Source organism: Ochlerotatus camptorhynchus, unplaced genomic scaffold, assembly GCF_037179485.1.
Source record: "Ochlerotatus camptorhynchus isolate MF236.1 unplaced genomic scaffold, CSIRO-AGI_Acam_v1.1 ptg000060l, whole genome shotgun sequence".
Taxonomy (NCBI): domain Eukaryota; kingdom Metazoa; phylum Arthropoda; class Insecta; order Diptera; family Culicidae; genus Ochlerotatus; species Ochlerotatus camptorhynchus.
Window position 1 is genome coordinate 1052794 of NW_027040550.1, and position 16639 is coordinate 1069432.

Here is a 16639-nt window from a genome sequence, read left to right on the forward strand (position 1 = left end):
CGTTTGTAAACTCTAAAAAGAACGAAGTTGGTTTGCCATTGTCAGTTCATCTCGGTAAGCAAACCGCTGAATCTGAACCGGAGAAATGCCGCCTTTTTGCTCAACATTTCATGAGTTCGTTCAATGAGTCTTCGGCCTCACCAAATCAAGTCACAATTGCTATAAGCGATTCTCCAACAGATGCATTTGAGCTCCGTCCGTTTCACATCAGTAAACATACTGTCAATCTAGCTCTTCTCGTTTGCTGCCGGGCCAGACGGCATTCCTGCGTCCGTTCTGAAGCTGTGTTTGGAGTCGTTGCTCACTCCCTTGGCGAAGTTATTTAATCTGTCACTACAGGAGAGTAAATAAAAATAAGCATCACTATGTTGCTGCTCCAAAGTATTCGAGATCATCATCATCATGTTCAGCTCTTGTAAAAATTACATCTCCACGACTCAGCATGGATTCTACCCAAAACGGTCAGTTACAACCAATTTGACCGAATTCGTGTCGCTCTGCGTTCGGACAATGGACTCTGGCGGACAAATCGACGCGGTTTACACTGATCTCAAGGCTGCATTTGACCGAGTAGACTTCAACATTCTTTTGAGCAAGCTTGAGAAACTCGGAGTGTCTGGATCCTTCATCTCGTGCTTCATATCTTACCTTACGAACCGTTCGCTTTGCGTTAAGATTGGAGTGTTCACGAACGTTTCCGGCGTTCCCCAGGGAAGTAATCTGGGACCCCTTATGTTTTCGCTTTTTGTCAACGAGCTTTCGTGTCTACTGCCACCTGGATGCCGGCTGTTCTCCGCTGACGATGTCAAAATGTATGTGGTTGTCAATTGCATCGCTGATTGTGAGGAGTTGCAGCTGATTGTGGATCGTATGCAGAGATGGTGCTCCCGTAATTTCTTGACGCTCATCAGCATCAACAAGTGCAATGTGATATCATTTCACCGCAAACAAAACCCGATAATATTTGATTATTCCATTTCCGGGCAACCATTAGAGAGGATTAGCCAGGTCAAAGATTTGAGAGCAACACTCGACTGTGAATTGACCTTCAAACCGCACTACAATGACATCCTGACTAAAGCTAACAGGCAGCTTGACTTTATGTTCAAAATATCTGAAGACTTCCGCTTTGCCTGCGGGCGCTGTATTGCTCGTTAGTACGTTCAATCTTAGAGTATAGTGCTGTCGTCTGGTGCCCATACCAATCATGCTGGATAGCCAGATTTGAGAGTGTACAGAGAAAGTTTGTTCGCTACGCGCTTCGTCATCTGCCTTGGCGTGATACGGCTAACTTGCCGTCTTACGTGGATCGCTGTCGTCTGCTTGGAATTGACACCTTGGAACAAAGAAGACGGAACGCTCAAGCTGTGTTTGCTGCTAAGATCATTACCAGCGAGATTAATTAATTAATTTATTTATCTTTATTAGGGAGGCTTTCAGCCTGGGGCTGGTTCGCCTCCACGTCCAGCGAGATTGATTCCCCCGAATTACTTCGGCAGCTTTTCTTTTACGCACCTGAGAGAGCGATTCGACAGCGTAATTTTGACATCTTGCAGCTCGAGGTTGAAGAAGTACCGGAAACCAATAACACCGTTGCTGCCAGTTCAAACATCTTTTCCAGTCACTTCTTTAATGGACTTGAGTTAATCTGCTTCGTCCCGGGACGCACTAGTTGGAGCATTTCGGAAGACTCTGACTCCCCCCATCACAGTCGAGCTATTCCTGCCAGCGTTCAGCAGTCGTCCTGGTCCTGCATTTAGGTGTGGAGAAGGGGTCTTCCAATCCGCTACTATAGGCAAGTACGCATTCATTAATGAAAATCCTGATACGTTCGACGTTTCCAGTCAACCACTTCACGATCGTCTTTTACCATCTGTATCAGTGGTTCCGGATCCGGGATGCACGCCTGCACTCCTCATGGAAGCCCCCTGATCCCCTCATCACAGTCGAGCCACTTCTGCCAGCGTTCATCAGACATCCCGGTCCTGTGTATGAGAATGGAATGGGTCTTCCAAACCGTCATCGCAGGCCCGTATACACACATTTGGAATACTTCTCCTTCAGTAATGTCCAGCGCTTCAAGCTGCCACACTCCAACCGAAGCTATTGAAATTGTTGAAACCAGTGATGCAAAATATCATGAGACTAACGTGACACTCGTCTACACGTTAACCGACTTTCGCTAACAGAACGTTTTGTCACGCAGTGAAAGGTAGAGCCATGGCAAACAACAGTCACCAGTAATGGTCGCTGCTCACAAGCAAAACTTTACACTCGCTGCTGATGATGAAAAGCACAACGAAAACAGTGAAGACTTCTGCAGTACGATCATGAGAAAAAGTGAAACGACAGAAGAAAATTAAAATAATGCCTGCGCATTTCAAGTTCATCTCGGCAGGCACGACTGTGTGAGCTACAAACAAAGCAGGCAACATTAAACGGAAGCTGTTGGCAGCTCACTCATGAACACACTCACAATAGCAAGCAAAGCAGCAACTGCTTCAAAACGAGCACAGATGAGTGTCGTGATTGTCGGGAATGACCAGATCGGTGATGGATCACAATCGAAGACGACATTCACCAGTTACTTTTTACCTCTTTCGTCAACTTGATGGATGGTCATGGAGTGAGCTTCGACGAGCACATTGATAGGAATGTACAAAGCATTACTACCATCAGCTGTCTGACGATCGTGATTGTGAAAGGTCGCAAATCTGGTTGAAACATCTCTGACTGAAACTGTTGCACCTAGCGTTGTCTCACCCAGCATGCCAACAGCGTCGCATCTCGAAGTGCCCATCGCATGTTTTCTGAAGAATGTCAAGGGGTTGCGCACAAAAATTGCTGAGCTGCGTTTGCTGTTGTCCAGTTGCAATTACGACCTACTTGTCTTTACGGACACATGGCTCCGTGCAGATATGGATAGCTGTGAAATCTCGTCTAATTACGTTTTTTTTTCCATTGTGATCAATGAATTGACCAGTTGCCATTTGCTAATTCCGGTTAAAACACACTGGAGAGTGAATCTGTTTCGATCGCGGGGGACGACTCTATCTACGATGCAGAAAAGATTGTGTTCTGCTGTGGCTAGCTGCGCACACGCTGAGTAGATAGAAAGAAGATTGATGACGGGATGCAAGTAGATGCGACAAATGAAAGAAGATTTTTCGAAGATTGTTTCGCTAGTGGGAGATTTGTTGAGCATCTTAACATGAGATTTAGATGTGTCACCCCCCTCGGTTTCGATGGCTAACTGTAATGAACTAGAACAGATCGCAGTTTGCATAAAGTCACAACTTCGTTCGCTTTACGTAGATGCTATTTATCTCCCACCTAATTCGAGTACCGAGTTAAATATTGCTCAAGTTTATACAGTACAACTTGTTGCAGATCGTCTATCGGAGTCTGACATAATCTTGACGGTTGGCGATTTTAATCTTCCTAATTTGCGATGGGATCTTTACGAGGACATTAACATGGATTCATTCCTCCGAGATGAACTTTACAGAAGCAATGTTTGCCAACGGCTTGAGGCAGATTAATAGCTTCGTCAACACAAATGGCAGACTGCTGGACCTTGTATTTACCAATCTACCGGAATATCTTGACCTGATTGCACCGTCTTCTCCGCTGTTACCTGCAGATAACCATCACACACCAGTCATTTTACTACTGGACGAGAGTGACGCACCAACACTACTTGACGATCATGATCAATGTTTCAAATTTGACTTGTTGAACTCTGTTTTTATGGATGTTGAGTGGAAATGATTATCGAATAATGGTACCGTCATGTTCCTTGAAAAAGACAACAATCGATATCTGTTTTCAACCAATGTAATTTTTGTAATCAAATATCGGTTGCGCATCATACGTGCATTGTTACGAAGGTTACGTAGCTCAGGAGTACAGCACGTACTCCTGAGCTACGTAACCTTCGTAACAATGCACGTAAGATGCGCAACCAATATTTCATTACAAAAATTGGGTTCGACAAAGCTAGACTCCGTGAGCTTGAGATGGAGTACAAACGGAAAGCTGGAAACAGAATCCCTGGCTCGGTCAACTTTGATGGAACAAATTCTCGCTCATGCTCAGAAGCCATACCCGCGGCCTTCATGTTTTTAGTGTTTCTAACAGCTGCTATTACCTCATCAGCCGATATTCTAAGTACTATAATCATGCACTATCAGCGACTCTAGATAATGCCTCCAGTACTGCAGACCCATGGGGGCTCACCATGGTTTGGCCAAGATTATGTGAAATCACAAAATGTTGGCCAAGAGCATTGGCCTTTTCAACTGGGGTTATGAATAGGGATGGGTCCAAGTTCTGCTAGACAGAGGAAAGCGAAGGGATCGGTCTCGACTTATTTTTCAAAATTTTAGTCATCTTCCAAAATGGTTTTGCACAATCTGGGAGAGAGCAAATCTTGTAGGCAAAATCGTTATTTCTGAGTTCCACCATCCTGGCCTGGATAATTTTGGTTAGCCTATTAACATTGGTCTTCAAGTGGGGCAGCCCAGAACGCTGGAACTGCCTACGAATGGCATTACGGAGCCTGATAAGATCTTTGGTTGGACTGACAAGGTTCAGAGTATGACTCACCTGTCTGGATGCTGGTTGCTCCCTGGCACGGGAAATCGCCTCTTCGATGGCTTGCAGACACCAATCGACTTCTTCGATCGACTCCGGTAGGACGTCGTAATCGATTGCTGTGTCCACACAGCGCTGATACTGCTGCCAGTTGACACGATGGTAATTTCGCCGGGAAACTTGAAACCTTTTGGCCGAGGAACCTACTTTGGCCACCACCGGATAGTGGTCCGAGATCAGTTCCTGATAGGCGATAGGTTGAGAGATGTTATCGCCAATGTTGCTGATGAAGATGCCGATGGTGGCATGAGCTCCGGATCGACTCACCCGGGTGGGAGTGTCTGGACACAGGATGATTGTGCCGTTCTGGTTTCGCCGACTATTGCCCCAGGCTTGATGCTTGGCGTTCAAGTCGTGTTAGCTTGATGATGTCTCTTCGGAGGTCTGCGGCCGAGCCGTCCCTAATGTTGGTCTGCTTGGGGCAGTAGACCGCATTGATGGTGATTGGACCAAGCGATGTGCTCACCTCAACTCCGATGGCTTCAATAGTTTTCAGCTGAAAGCTTGGTAGTAGTAGGCAGCTGATGTTCCGTCTCGCAGCGATGGCCACTCCCCCTCCCCCGGAGCTGATGCGGTCCAGTTTTACGAGTTGAAAGTCGGGAAGGAAGAAGTTCAGCTCGGGCTTCAAGTGAGTCCCGGTGATGACGGCTATGTCGATGTACCGTTCGTTGAGAAAATCAACAAACTCGATGTTTTTGCTCTTCAAGGAGCAAGCATTCCAATTTACGATCTTGATGGCTTCACGACCCATACTTAGTGACAAGGGACAGGGCAGCGTGTAGCTGTTCAGATCGAGTCTTGCAGGTGCGCATGATGATGATGACCTCAGCCACGAGCGACACAAGTTCCTTCGAGGTGAACGTAGAATCGTCGACAGGCTCACCTGAGACAGCACCAGCGTATGATAAACCAGGGGTGGTGGAGGAACCTGGAATTGGCTGGGCCACAGCAGTAGCGAGACGATACTGAACTGTCCGGCTGTTGGGAACCATTTGTATACTCACAGGATTGGCTTGTTGGTTGTTGAGCGGAAGTGGGGCTAGGTTTGGAACATGTCGACGGGGCTGGAGAGCTGGGTACTGGACTTCCGTGAGTACGGGAGGCGAACGATGATTACGGAGGCGACCGGGCTGATTGTTGATTGTAGCCTTCCACTCGCTTGGGACATTCGCAACTGGAGGCTTGGTGGTTTCCATCGCAGTTGACACACGTTGGCTCGATGTCATCATCTTCCTCACAGGACGCAGTTGAGTGAGTCCCAGCACACTTTCCGCAGTTTGTCGTCATATTGCAGTTTTTGGTGCCATGGCCATATGAGAGGCAGTCCATACACTGCGTAACATCACGATGTTGGGATGAGTAATGCTCCCAACTGATGATGACCTGAAACATGTCCCGGATTTAGGAACCGCAAGACTGGTGGATCCCTTCGTGAAGTGCACCAGGAACAACTGGTCACAGAAGCTGGTTTTGTGGTTGGAACGCCGGTTCACCTGGTACACGGCCTCAGGTTTGAGCCCAAGCTGCTCCAGCTCGGATTTCACCGCAGCCGCCTCGAACGACGGTGATCCACGCAAAACCACCTTCAGTGTCTTATTCGATGCGTGAAGAAGTCCACGTTATTGTCCTTTAGGAAACATCCTATTTGTTTGTACTCCTCCAGGCTGGAGCACATGATTTTGATTGGCTTGTGTTTTGCCAGTTCGGCACCCAGCTTGGCAACATCCTTTACCGACGTGAAAAGTGGGGGAATCCGCTCTCTTCTAGCAATGGGAACGGCGTCACCATCGCCATTTTCTTCCGGGAGTACTGCATACTGGTTGGCTTGCAGTTCTCATTTTCCGGCGTCATCCTGCAACGCGCTGGGCTTGATTAGCACCTTCTTTGAAGGCCCGCTGCTGTCTTATTGGCACGTTTACGCACCATTTGTTTCGTGTTTTCAAGTTCAATTAAACTTTAGGATTGGGCGATCTTTAAAGAAAGATCGATCTTGAAGAATCGATCTAATATTTGGCTCTAGAATCGATCCTCTGATTAAATCGGTACCACAGAATCGATCTTTGGTAGATCGATCTTTTGATTTTTATTTTAATACGCTTGTTTACGTTGGTACCCCAAGAAATTATTACCTTTATAATATTCAATTAAATGTTGTCGTGACGGTAAGGAGCAGTGCGCAAAACAGTCAGGTTCATTGAGTCACTTTGATATGAATATGAACTGCCATCTGCCTCATCATTCACTGCCTCGTGAGAGTCTGAATGATTCAGAGGTAAACGAGTCACTGACAGCCGAGCACTCAGTCAGTAGCTCAGTCAACACGTTTATTCTGCCGTGATGCCGTTATGCAAGCGGTGTGCGTCGCCTGCTCGTGAGTGACTGAATGTTTTTGTTGGCTCTTTCATTGCTTCGTCCTTTACCGTTTGGTACAAATGGTCTGCTCTATTCAATGGATTCAATAGTGCAGTGCTTTCACACTCAGCCTAGGCAGTCAATAATTTTAAGCTCTGGTAAGGAGCAATGAGCACAGGAGGGAGGTAGTAAAATTCTTCAAATGTTGCTATATTCGTAAATATCGGAAACGCAAATAGTGATGTCATTGTATGGAGCGATGCTGATGTTGACGTTATGTTCGTTACATTTACCATGCAGTCTGGGGTGAGAGTAAATCGTTTTTTCCGATGTAAATACACTTAAAAAATGTAACGCCTATTTTTTTGAAGATCAAAAAGATCGAAAGAAGAGATAGATTTGAAAAGATCGATCTTCCAAAGATCGATCCTAGATCGCCCAATCCTAGGCCAGAACGCGAGAAGGTGGTGACACTTCCACGGCGCAACGCGACAGCACAAAACGAATCAAAATCGAAACTAGAACTCGAGCGAAAATACGGACTGAACAGCTTAACAGTCGAGCAAAGAGTGACCATGACGGGAATTTTCTAAAGCTGGGTTTAGACTAGGCAAGTCAAATGATCAACTCAGTTGAATTCAATTGGCTTGAAAAGTTGAGACTGGTTCAACTTTTTTCAATTCAAGTGAGTTGATCAAGTCAGTTGAATGGCATTGTTTACACGTTCCATTCGCGTTCAAGTCAGTTGAATTCAACTGACTTGATCAATTGACTTGCCTTTCCTAAACCCAGCTTAACTGTTACATTATTGCACTATATATAGTTGCGAACAAATAGTTATGCAAAGTTTCATGCAAATCGGTCACAATCGACGATCGTTTAGGTTCGGTTACTTGGAACTTTTTGGAATGACATCCATGGCAGGACTCAACTATGGTTTTGAACCCGTCTCGAGCATTGAGTATGCCCCTTTTATTTATTTCTCATTTTTTTCAACCGAGTTCTTGTTCAATTCACGCGGTTTTGTACGTCTCGTAGAATCAACAATGTTAGAATATTAAAGTAAAACACAATGTTACATATGTGACTTTTGGAAAACGTCAAGGAACAGAAGCCGCGAAAAAGCACTTCAATCGCGATCGTGCTATTGATTATTTGAAAGAAGATGAAATTAGCCATGAGAAATTTCAAGAATTTTTGTAATTTTCATGATAAGCTTGTTTTGAAAACAACGGTCGATTTGAAAAATTATCTATTTTAGTAATAAGATCACGGAACCCTTTCAAATATCAATTTCCACGAATAGCGGCCACATTTACAAAATAAACCTTATTAATTCCACAAAACCGATTTCCGATCCTAATACATTGCGAAAGGTATTTTGCAAATGCAAACATTGTATGTTGATTCGAATGGCCGTATGTAATTATGCCGATCATTCTTTCCATTGCCTTGTAAACAGCCAATCCTTTCGGCCCATGTAAGCCGAGATTGAGCTCAAAGGCAACATTCGCAACGCAAACTTGGTTCTGGTTGGTTTCTTCTTCCAGGAAGGATAACCCAGGCCGACACAAATCAGAATGGGTATTTTTCGCCCTCCCCCCTGACCATCACCGACTGTTTCTGATTTCTGATGCTGCTTTGGACATCACCTCCTGAAAGTGGAGTTACAAATGTCCCGATTACACTCCAATAATGGAGCCATTATCTCTTTGTCCTACTGCAGCTCTCTCGGATAGTCGCTCGTCGTAGCTATCGGTAGGAGTTTTTCCACAGAGCCTCAGCTGTACGCTTCCGTTGCTTAATCCTTTTCTGGCCTGGGAAGCTCCTGTCCACATGCCCGAAAAACGACGACGTCGACAACGATGAGCAGCACTAACCGGATGGGAGGCAAATAAATCATAAAATAGGATTATACACATCAGCGATAAATTATTGACGGCTCGGCCGAGTGTTGTCCGAGTCCTGGGAAGGAGGATGGGAAGTGGCAGGCGAGGTCGAACATAATACCTATCATTATCTCTCCATTGTGCCTAAGTGGTCGGAGAGGATTTCAGCAGTTCGGCAGATTACTGCTTGCTTGTCTCGATGGCGACGGCGACGGCAGATTTGCGGCGGGGGTGGATCTCCCAATGATTAGAATGAGAGTGGGTGCTTCGATACAGACGCATTTCATTTGTCTATTTGTGGTTTCGTTGTATCCTTCGGGGCGCACGCATGCATGCATTGATCGGTTGGATAGAGAAATGAAGAAACAATCGATTCCAGCCTCCTCCCTTTTTCCGGAAGAATCGAGATAGGTAATCTTTTGTCTAATTCAGCATGTATTCCCTTCCAATCAACAGTCTCCTCCCCGTGAACAACTGGTCAGAATGGTTCTCAGGCTTGGATTAAGGGGGGGCATGATAAGCGAGTATGGAACAGTATTATTGTGGATGATTATGCTACACAATTTGTGTGGTGAAGTAATGGACATCGACAAACCACTAACAGAGAACCACTTACCGGAATGGTGTAAAAATAAATCATTAAATATTGAATATAGATTTTTTAAATTGTAGGCTCAATCCAAGGGGTGGCCACTCTACACACTTATTTTGCACCAACTTTTTTTCTCAGTGTGCCGGCAGTGCCGAGAAGCCATTGAACTGACTTTTGTTTGCTTGTGAATAATGCCTTGTTTGGCAACCCGGTATTTTAACAGCGCTTGTTTTTGTTTTATTTTTCCAAACCTGAGATGACCCGGGTGAAGTTTCACCTAGTACGAGTCTACGTTGAGTGAGGAAAAGTTCCTGGTTTTTCAACAGTGGTTATTATCGTAGGCTGTCCCGAATGATAAGTGAAGCATAGTGAGGTGTCGTCAGGCATCGAAAATCATTTGCATTTATTTCGTGCATTCATTTACATTCATTTGCCCCTAACTTTTTTCATCAACAGAACTCCGCAAAATGATGTATGGAGCTTTTGTAGGTTTTGTTATTAACTCCATCTTTTGTCAAAAACTTAAATCCGTATCAATTATGCATTACGAACCAGAGCGAATAGAAGCCACTACTGTTTTTCAGTGAATGTATTTTACATTCACTGCAAAACAGTATCAAGTTCTGCCTGCTCTAATTCGTGATGTATAAGAGATACATATCTGAGTTATGACCAAAAGTTGTAACTAATAACAAAACCTACTGAAGCTTAAAACATCATTTTGCGAAATTCTGTTGATGAAAAAAGTTAGAGGCAAATGAATGTAAATGAATGTAAATGATTTTCCATGCCTGGGTGTCGCGACATTTTCTCAACCCTTCTTTCCTCTTTGCTTGCCCGTGTGTGCAGGTAAACAACGCTCAATTTTAATGATCATGGCGTTTAACGGAAATGGTGCTGGTGGTGACTAGGACGGGCCGCACAACAAGCGCCTCTGTACCGGCCAGAAGATGTTCGAGACGCTTCCGCTCAGTAGCCGGAGCAACAACAACATCAACGTAATAGATGAGCCTCGGCGAAAGCGCGAGGTAACAATCCTGCTGTTCACCATCATTAATCCAGTCTATCCTATTACAGTGGACGTTCTACACACCATCTGCTCACCCAACGGGCAAGTGCAATGTATCAAGATATTCAAGAAGAATGGAGTCCAAGCTATAGTTGAGTTTGACAGCATTGAATCCACCACTAGAGCCATTGAACGGCTGTGACATCTATTTCGTTTGCTGCACACAGAAGATCGAAGCAGCCGTCTCCAGCCTGCAACGGAAGAACCTCGTTGCTTCACAATCCTAAAATCTTCGGCAGAAGGCCCACCCCGTACAACGACCGTCAATCATTAGTCAACCAAGGTCCTAAACTAGCTCTTCTGGGAGCCGGTGGAGAAAACGGATTTGCACCGAACACCTCGGACTGATGAAGGAAGCACCGATGACCCGAAATGGACCAGCCAACTTCAATCAACCGGTACAGCAATAGGGAGCAGTGATGATGACCTACGGACTCGATAACAACACAGCCATCACCGAGAAGCTGTTCAATTTGCTCTGCCTGTACGGAAATGTTGTCAGGATAAAGTTCTTGAAGACCAAAGAGCATCCAGTACTTGAACTAGATTCCAATCGGAAATGATGGTAGCAAACTACTTGTCAGAGTCCACCAACTCCTACACCCTGTCGGATAATTCTATCAGCTTTAAGAGCTACAGCGCCTCAAAGAAGAATCGCTTCTTTTTCCAAGCAAGATTCCCCACTTCTTCAATACCCGGTATGTCCGAGGATCTGCTGCTGACTGCACTCACCACCACGCAGTGCGAATGTTGCCGCTGAAATCGGAACGTTCCTTCTCCGGATTTTTTGAGTTCCCGATCGTAGCCCTAGTGGTGAACGCCATCATGAAGTGCGACCACAGTGCGATCGATCACAAAGACACAAAATTCCCGTTCATTATGAAGCTGTGCTTCTCCTCGTCCAAGACGATGAACGGTGCGTGGAGCAACGAGAACATCGAAAACATGGGCATGGGCATGGCACCGGCACTTGGTAACCCAATGTCGGCAGCGGCCGCGGCAGCCTCCGCCGTGGCAGCAGCGTCCGGTGTGTGACGCTCATTTCGGTGACGGGCGACTGTCTCAAATCCGAACACGATGAACCAATGTAAGATGGAGTCCGTGTCCTTTGAAGGAAAGCAAAAGCAACGACGAGACTTGGTAGAGGTTCACGGTTGTGTTTTGATGTGACAACATCAATAACAAATTCTTACACATGCACACTGCGCAGGCTCAGAAAAACTTCAGTGTTGCCAGTAACTTTAAAGATCAGAAAAATTGTAACCATGGGTGCCAAACAGTGCCAATGACTGTGGCCAGGTGAGCCCAAGTTTATTTTTGGCACACTGTGTAGAGTGACCAACCCCTTGGTCAAGGGGTGGTCACTCTACACACTTATTTTGCACCAACTTTTGTCTCAGTGTGCCGGCAGTGCCAAGAGTTTTTTTTTCTTTATTTTTGTGATTTTTAGCCGTAGGCTAGTTCATCACATTTGATAGTAGAAGGTCAGGCTTAGGGTCTGCCTCTAAGGAAACGTTTCAGTCTAGCATTAACGTAACGTAAAACTGGCTCTGATACAACATGTAAAAAAAAAAACCTAATGTAAAACGGGAGTTACATCGGGACTGTGGTGAGGAATGGATGCGCGAACAAGGTAGAGCTCCACCGTAAGAGACAGTGCCCAGTTCGGCAGAGATACTCCGACGGCAGGAAAATAGGAAGGTGGAAGAACACGGACAGCGCAGCCAACGACGAGAGTGCTAGATTTGGTTGTACAGGTGGGCGTCCTTCAAGAAAGCAATAAGCGCAGCCAGCGTCGATGGGGTCGTTGCCAAGTAGCTCCCTGATGTTCTCTGGGAGTCGGTGTTGTTCACGTAGCCTCTGAAACTCTGGGCAGACACACAGCACGTGTTCCACCGAGGCAGGGATGCCGCAGATTGGACAAACCTTGTGGAAGGGTGTCCCACCAAAATTGTGGGAAATCTTCGCATGGCCGGTCCGGAGTCTTGAAATGATCCGTTGGTCCTTGTACTTGTGGCTGTCTAGTCAGGGTCGTACGGTTTCTTTGATCTTTCTCAAGAAAGTGGTCCGCGACTGAAACCATTCCTCCTGCCAGGCTTCCATGATAATATTCGCGATCCAACGCTTGACGTCTAGGAGTGGTACGTTCCTGGTGAAGCGGGGACCAGATGGACCGGATCCCGCCAGCCTGTCCGCAGCCTCATTTCCAGGAACACCGCAGTGCCCGGGAATCCACGTAAAAACGGTTGAGGGTGGGACATATCGTGTAATGGCTTGTATCCAGGGGTGGCTCGGGGCTTCGGCTTTCAGCGCCTGGATGACGATGTGAGTCCGTTACCACAAGGATCGGTTGATCTGCAGGAGTGATGGCTGCATCAAGAATAGCAGCGGCTTCTGCGGAAAAAACGGAACACTCCTCCGGTAGACTTTGACTTGTTGCGGAGTTTGGTCCTGCCACTCCTAGTCCCACTCCAGCCCGCGACCACGATCCGTCCGTAAAGCGATGAACGTGCCCCGGATAGACCGACCCAAGAAGTTCTGCAACTGAACGCCTCAACGCTACAGAGTTATCTCCGGCTTGGAATCCTCTCTTAATCCGGTTATCTATTTTGATAACTTTAGATCGCCAACTTTTCTCTGCATGCCAGTGGACCCTGGCCACCGGGGGGAGGTCAAGGTTGGCTGCAGTGCGGAGGGCTCTGTTCCCCTCGTTGAGGAGAAAAACCCTATCATTCCCGGATGTCTTAGCAGCGAGGGCAGCGGCTTTCGTAGCAGTAGCTGCAGCAGAACGATAGCGGAAAGGGAGGACTCCGATTTCCGGACAAGCAGCGTCTGCAGGCGTGGAAGGTAGAAGGCCGGATACGATGCGTACGTAGGTATTGTATACCGGAGCGAGGATGCGGTTCAGCTTCTCGGTGGTTAAGCAGGTAATTTCAATGCCGTAGAAAAGTCGACTGTCGATAACAGCCCGGGCGACACGAAGGCGGATCTCGCGGTTACTGGAGCGGTGCGGGCGGGAGATTGTCCTGACGATGTTGATGCGGCTACGACAGTTTTCTTTCACCGATCTGAAGTGCTGGTCGAAACTTAGAGTCCGATCCAGAACTACCCCCAGAACACGTACTGTTTTCTTAAGCGGAATTGGATGGTCCTGGATGGTGATCGGTGGTCACCGAATCAGATGGCCCGAGTGGCAGATATGGCACCGTACACTCTTTGAAGCGGAGAGCTGGAAACCAACAGAAAGCGCCCACCTGCAGACGGTGGAGACAGCTGCTTGGGCAATATTCCTGGTCCGTTTAGTCGTTCGTTCCGTTACGACGATGAGTATGTCATCGGCATAGACAATTACGTGCACGTTCTTGGGCAGTCGGCTGAACACCCCGTTCATTGCCACCAGGAATAGCGTAACCGCTATGACGGATCCCTGGGGCACTCCAGTTTCCTCGGGGAACGGATCCGATCGAGTGTTCCCGACAGACACCTGGAAGGTACGATCAAGGAGGAAATTCCGTACAAAGTGCGTGATGTGGCCTTTCAGGCCCCAGCCGATGAGCTGCCTGATGACGCCAGGCGTCCACGTCCTGTTGAACGCCTTAGAAATATCAAGGGATACTAACTCCGCATGATGACCGTTGTCCTGGGCTTCCTTGAGTACATTCCCGAGGGCTGCAAAGTAAGTGGAGGAGCCATGTCCTTGCCGGAATGCATGCTGCCGTTCGTCAAGGAGACTGTTAGACTCCAGGAACTGCCTAAGTCGACGATTTACCATTCTCTCCATCACTTTTGCCGCGCAGCAAGTGAGCGCAATCGGCCTAAAGGAGGAGGCTTCTTCACTCGCCGCGTTGTTCTTCGGAATGGGCACTACCAGGCTTTGTTTCCAGAGGTCCGGATACGAGTCAGTGAGGCATAGGTCGTTGAAGAGGGCGAGTAGCCTCGTTTTTCCGTCGAGGGAGAGGTTTTTTTAACACCGGGTATCCAATCTCGTCCGGCCCGGCAGATTTACCTGTACTGTTGCCAAGGGCAAACTGAAGCTCCCGGAAGGTACAAGAGTGTCATCCAACCCAGTGGCAGGTGCGTAGGCAAGATGTTATACCGTGACAGCGGGCCCAGCACAGCAAAAAAAAACGATTTGAGCCCGGGACATGCTGCCTGCTGTCAAACGCTGCTGTTGGTATAAGCCTCAGAGGAAGAGGAGACAACTGGCTTCTTACTCTTTTATCGCTATCTCTATGTGTACCTAAATCTATCTCTATATCTATCTTACGCACTTGAAATCGGCCAATCACGAGCTGGTTCGCGTTTGACAGAAAAGTGGTTCGTTTTCGCCCCCGTATTGTCTTCTCTTCCTCTTAGGTATAGGCCTTTTAACTGGCCTGGTGTCATCAGACTGACTGTTTGTATAATGGTATAGAGATTGCTGATGTTTATCGTACGCACACTACGTTACGTTTACGTATACGCAAAATGCTTTCATCAGGAAAAAAAAATTCATAGTGGAAAATTTTCCTGATGAAAACAGATCATTGACAAAATCACACTTTAGCAATCTCTATGTTTGGCAACCCGGTTAATTTGACAGTTCACATGTTTTATTTTGAAGAAACAAAACAACAAGCAGATCCTAACTGCCGTAACTCTCGGCTCGTTGCTCCCAAATTCTCTCGGGAAAGGACTACACTGAACCTAATAAGCAACGGCCTCGGTCACCGAATCGAAACTTCGAGCGAGCTTCCAATTTCCGACAGGACAATACCTTTTACTGGGTTGGAGTATGATGTGGACTCGGATGAACCACAGGTGACTGTGGTTAGTAGACGAAGCGAGCGTGCATCATCAGAGGAAACTGGTCCAGATGCTGATGAACGCTTCCGGGACGAGTTACTCCCGAAAACCATCGACTCAGTCACAGATGTGTCGCCAGCGTTCTAACAACCGGTGGAAACTAACGATTTCAAATTGGCTCACTACTTGACTAGCCTATTGGTTCCAAGCAAATCGATTAACGTACCCTATTCTAGTTGATATTCTAGTACTACACTATGTTTGTTTTGAATCGCTATGCAAGCTTGACAGATAAAATGAGGGGTTCGGGGATTTTCCTATGTTTCGAGGGGTGCATCGATTAGCTTGGGACCGAAGATAGTACCAGAGCTGAGCCAAAAAGTTCAGCTCGTTTCTTCGGGACCTTCTAGTCTTAGAGTTACCATTATGATTCTAGTGGGAGTTTCAATCGGAATCAGACTTCTCTGGTGAAGGTGGGGTTTAATATGTCTACACGGTCAGACAGTCCAACGATCGGGCAAATTGAGAGAAGTATGATGTCTCTGACGAAAAGTAGTGCCGGCCAGAGAACACCTGTAAAAGTTGGGGCATTGTCGATGGTAGGAAAGCAAACACCGGTGAAGATTCTACCTCCGAATGATCATCGATGTTAGTTACGATGAGAAATGAATCATGGAACTGAATGTCGGTTGGCTGATCAACGAAATGGTGAAGCGTTACGGAATCAAACATGGTAAACGAACACTCATAAAACTACCACCGACAAACGGACATGAATGACCATACAAAGTACCATCAAATTTCTGATCAAAACACAAAACTGACATCTGCCGTCGTGTTCGCGAAAAATGTGTATCCTAGCCACGAACACGCATACAAAATGTATGAGTTGGTTGGTGTCTAAACTATTTCGGGCAAATTATTTTTATCTAGATAACAAATTTCTATGGTTTTGATATATGGGATCGCTGCACATTTGAATCCGCCGTTATGGATTCTCGATCAAGAGTTGAGCTATAGTTTCATGTCGGTTTGTCAGTGAAACTACTACGGCCAGATGGTGGCCTTTGTATGGACACCGATCCCTTTACGACCATCTATGTCTCGAATTTCATAATCAATTCGTACCTCATAGAGTTCTAAGAGCTGCGTTCGGACTTCTTCTCCGCCAAGCCTATAAATATTTTATTTCCAGCGCTGGGTTACCAGGGTCATGTCCGAGAGCTAAACCTACACGGTTAGAAAAAAGTACCCAAAATTAAGTTCTTTTCACTCATCTCAGCACTATAGTGCAGG

General features: G+C 46.5%; 1 pseudogene; it reads left to right on the plus strand.

Moving 5' to 3' along the window:
* The first annotated feature begins 10439 nt into the window (after positions 1 to 10439).
* Positions 10440 to 11593, plus strand: LOC135717519 (heterogeneous nuclear ribonucleoprotein L-like; annotated as a pseudogene).
* Positions 11594 to 16639: the final 5046 nt, after the last annotated feature.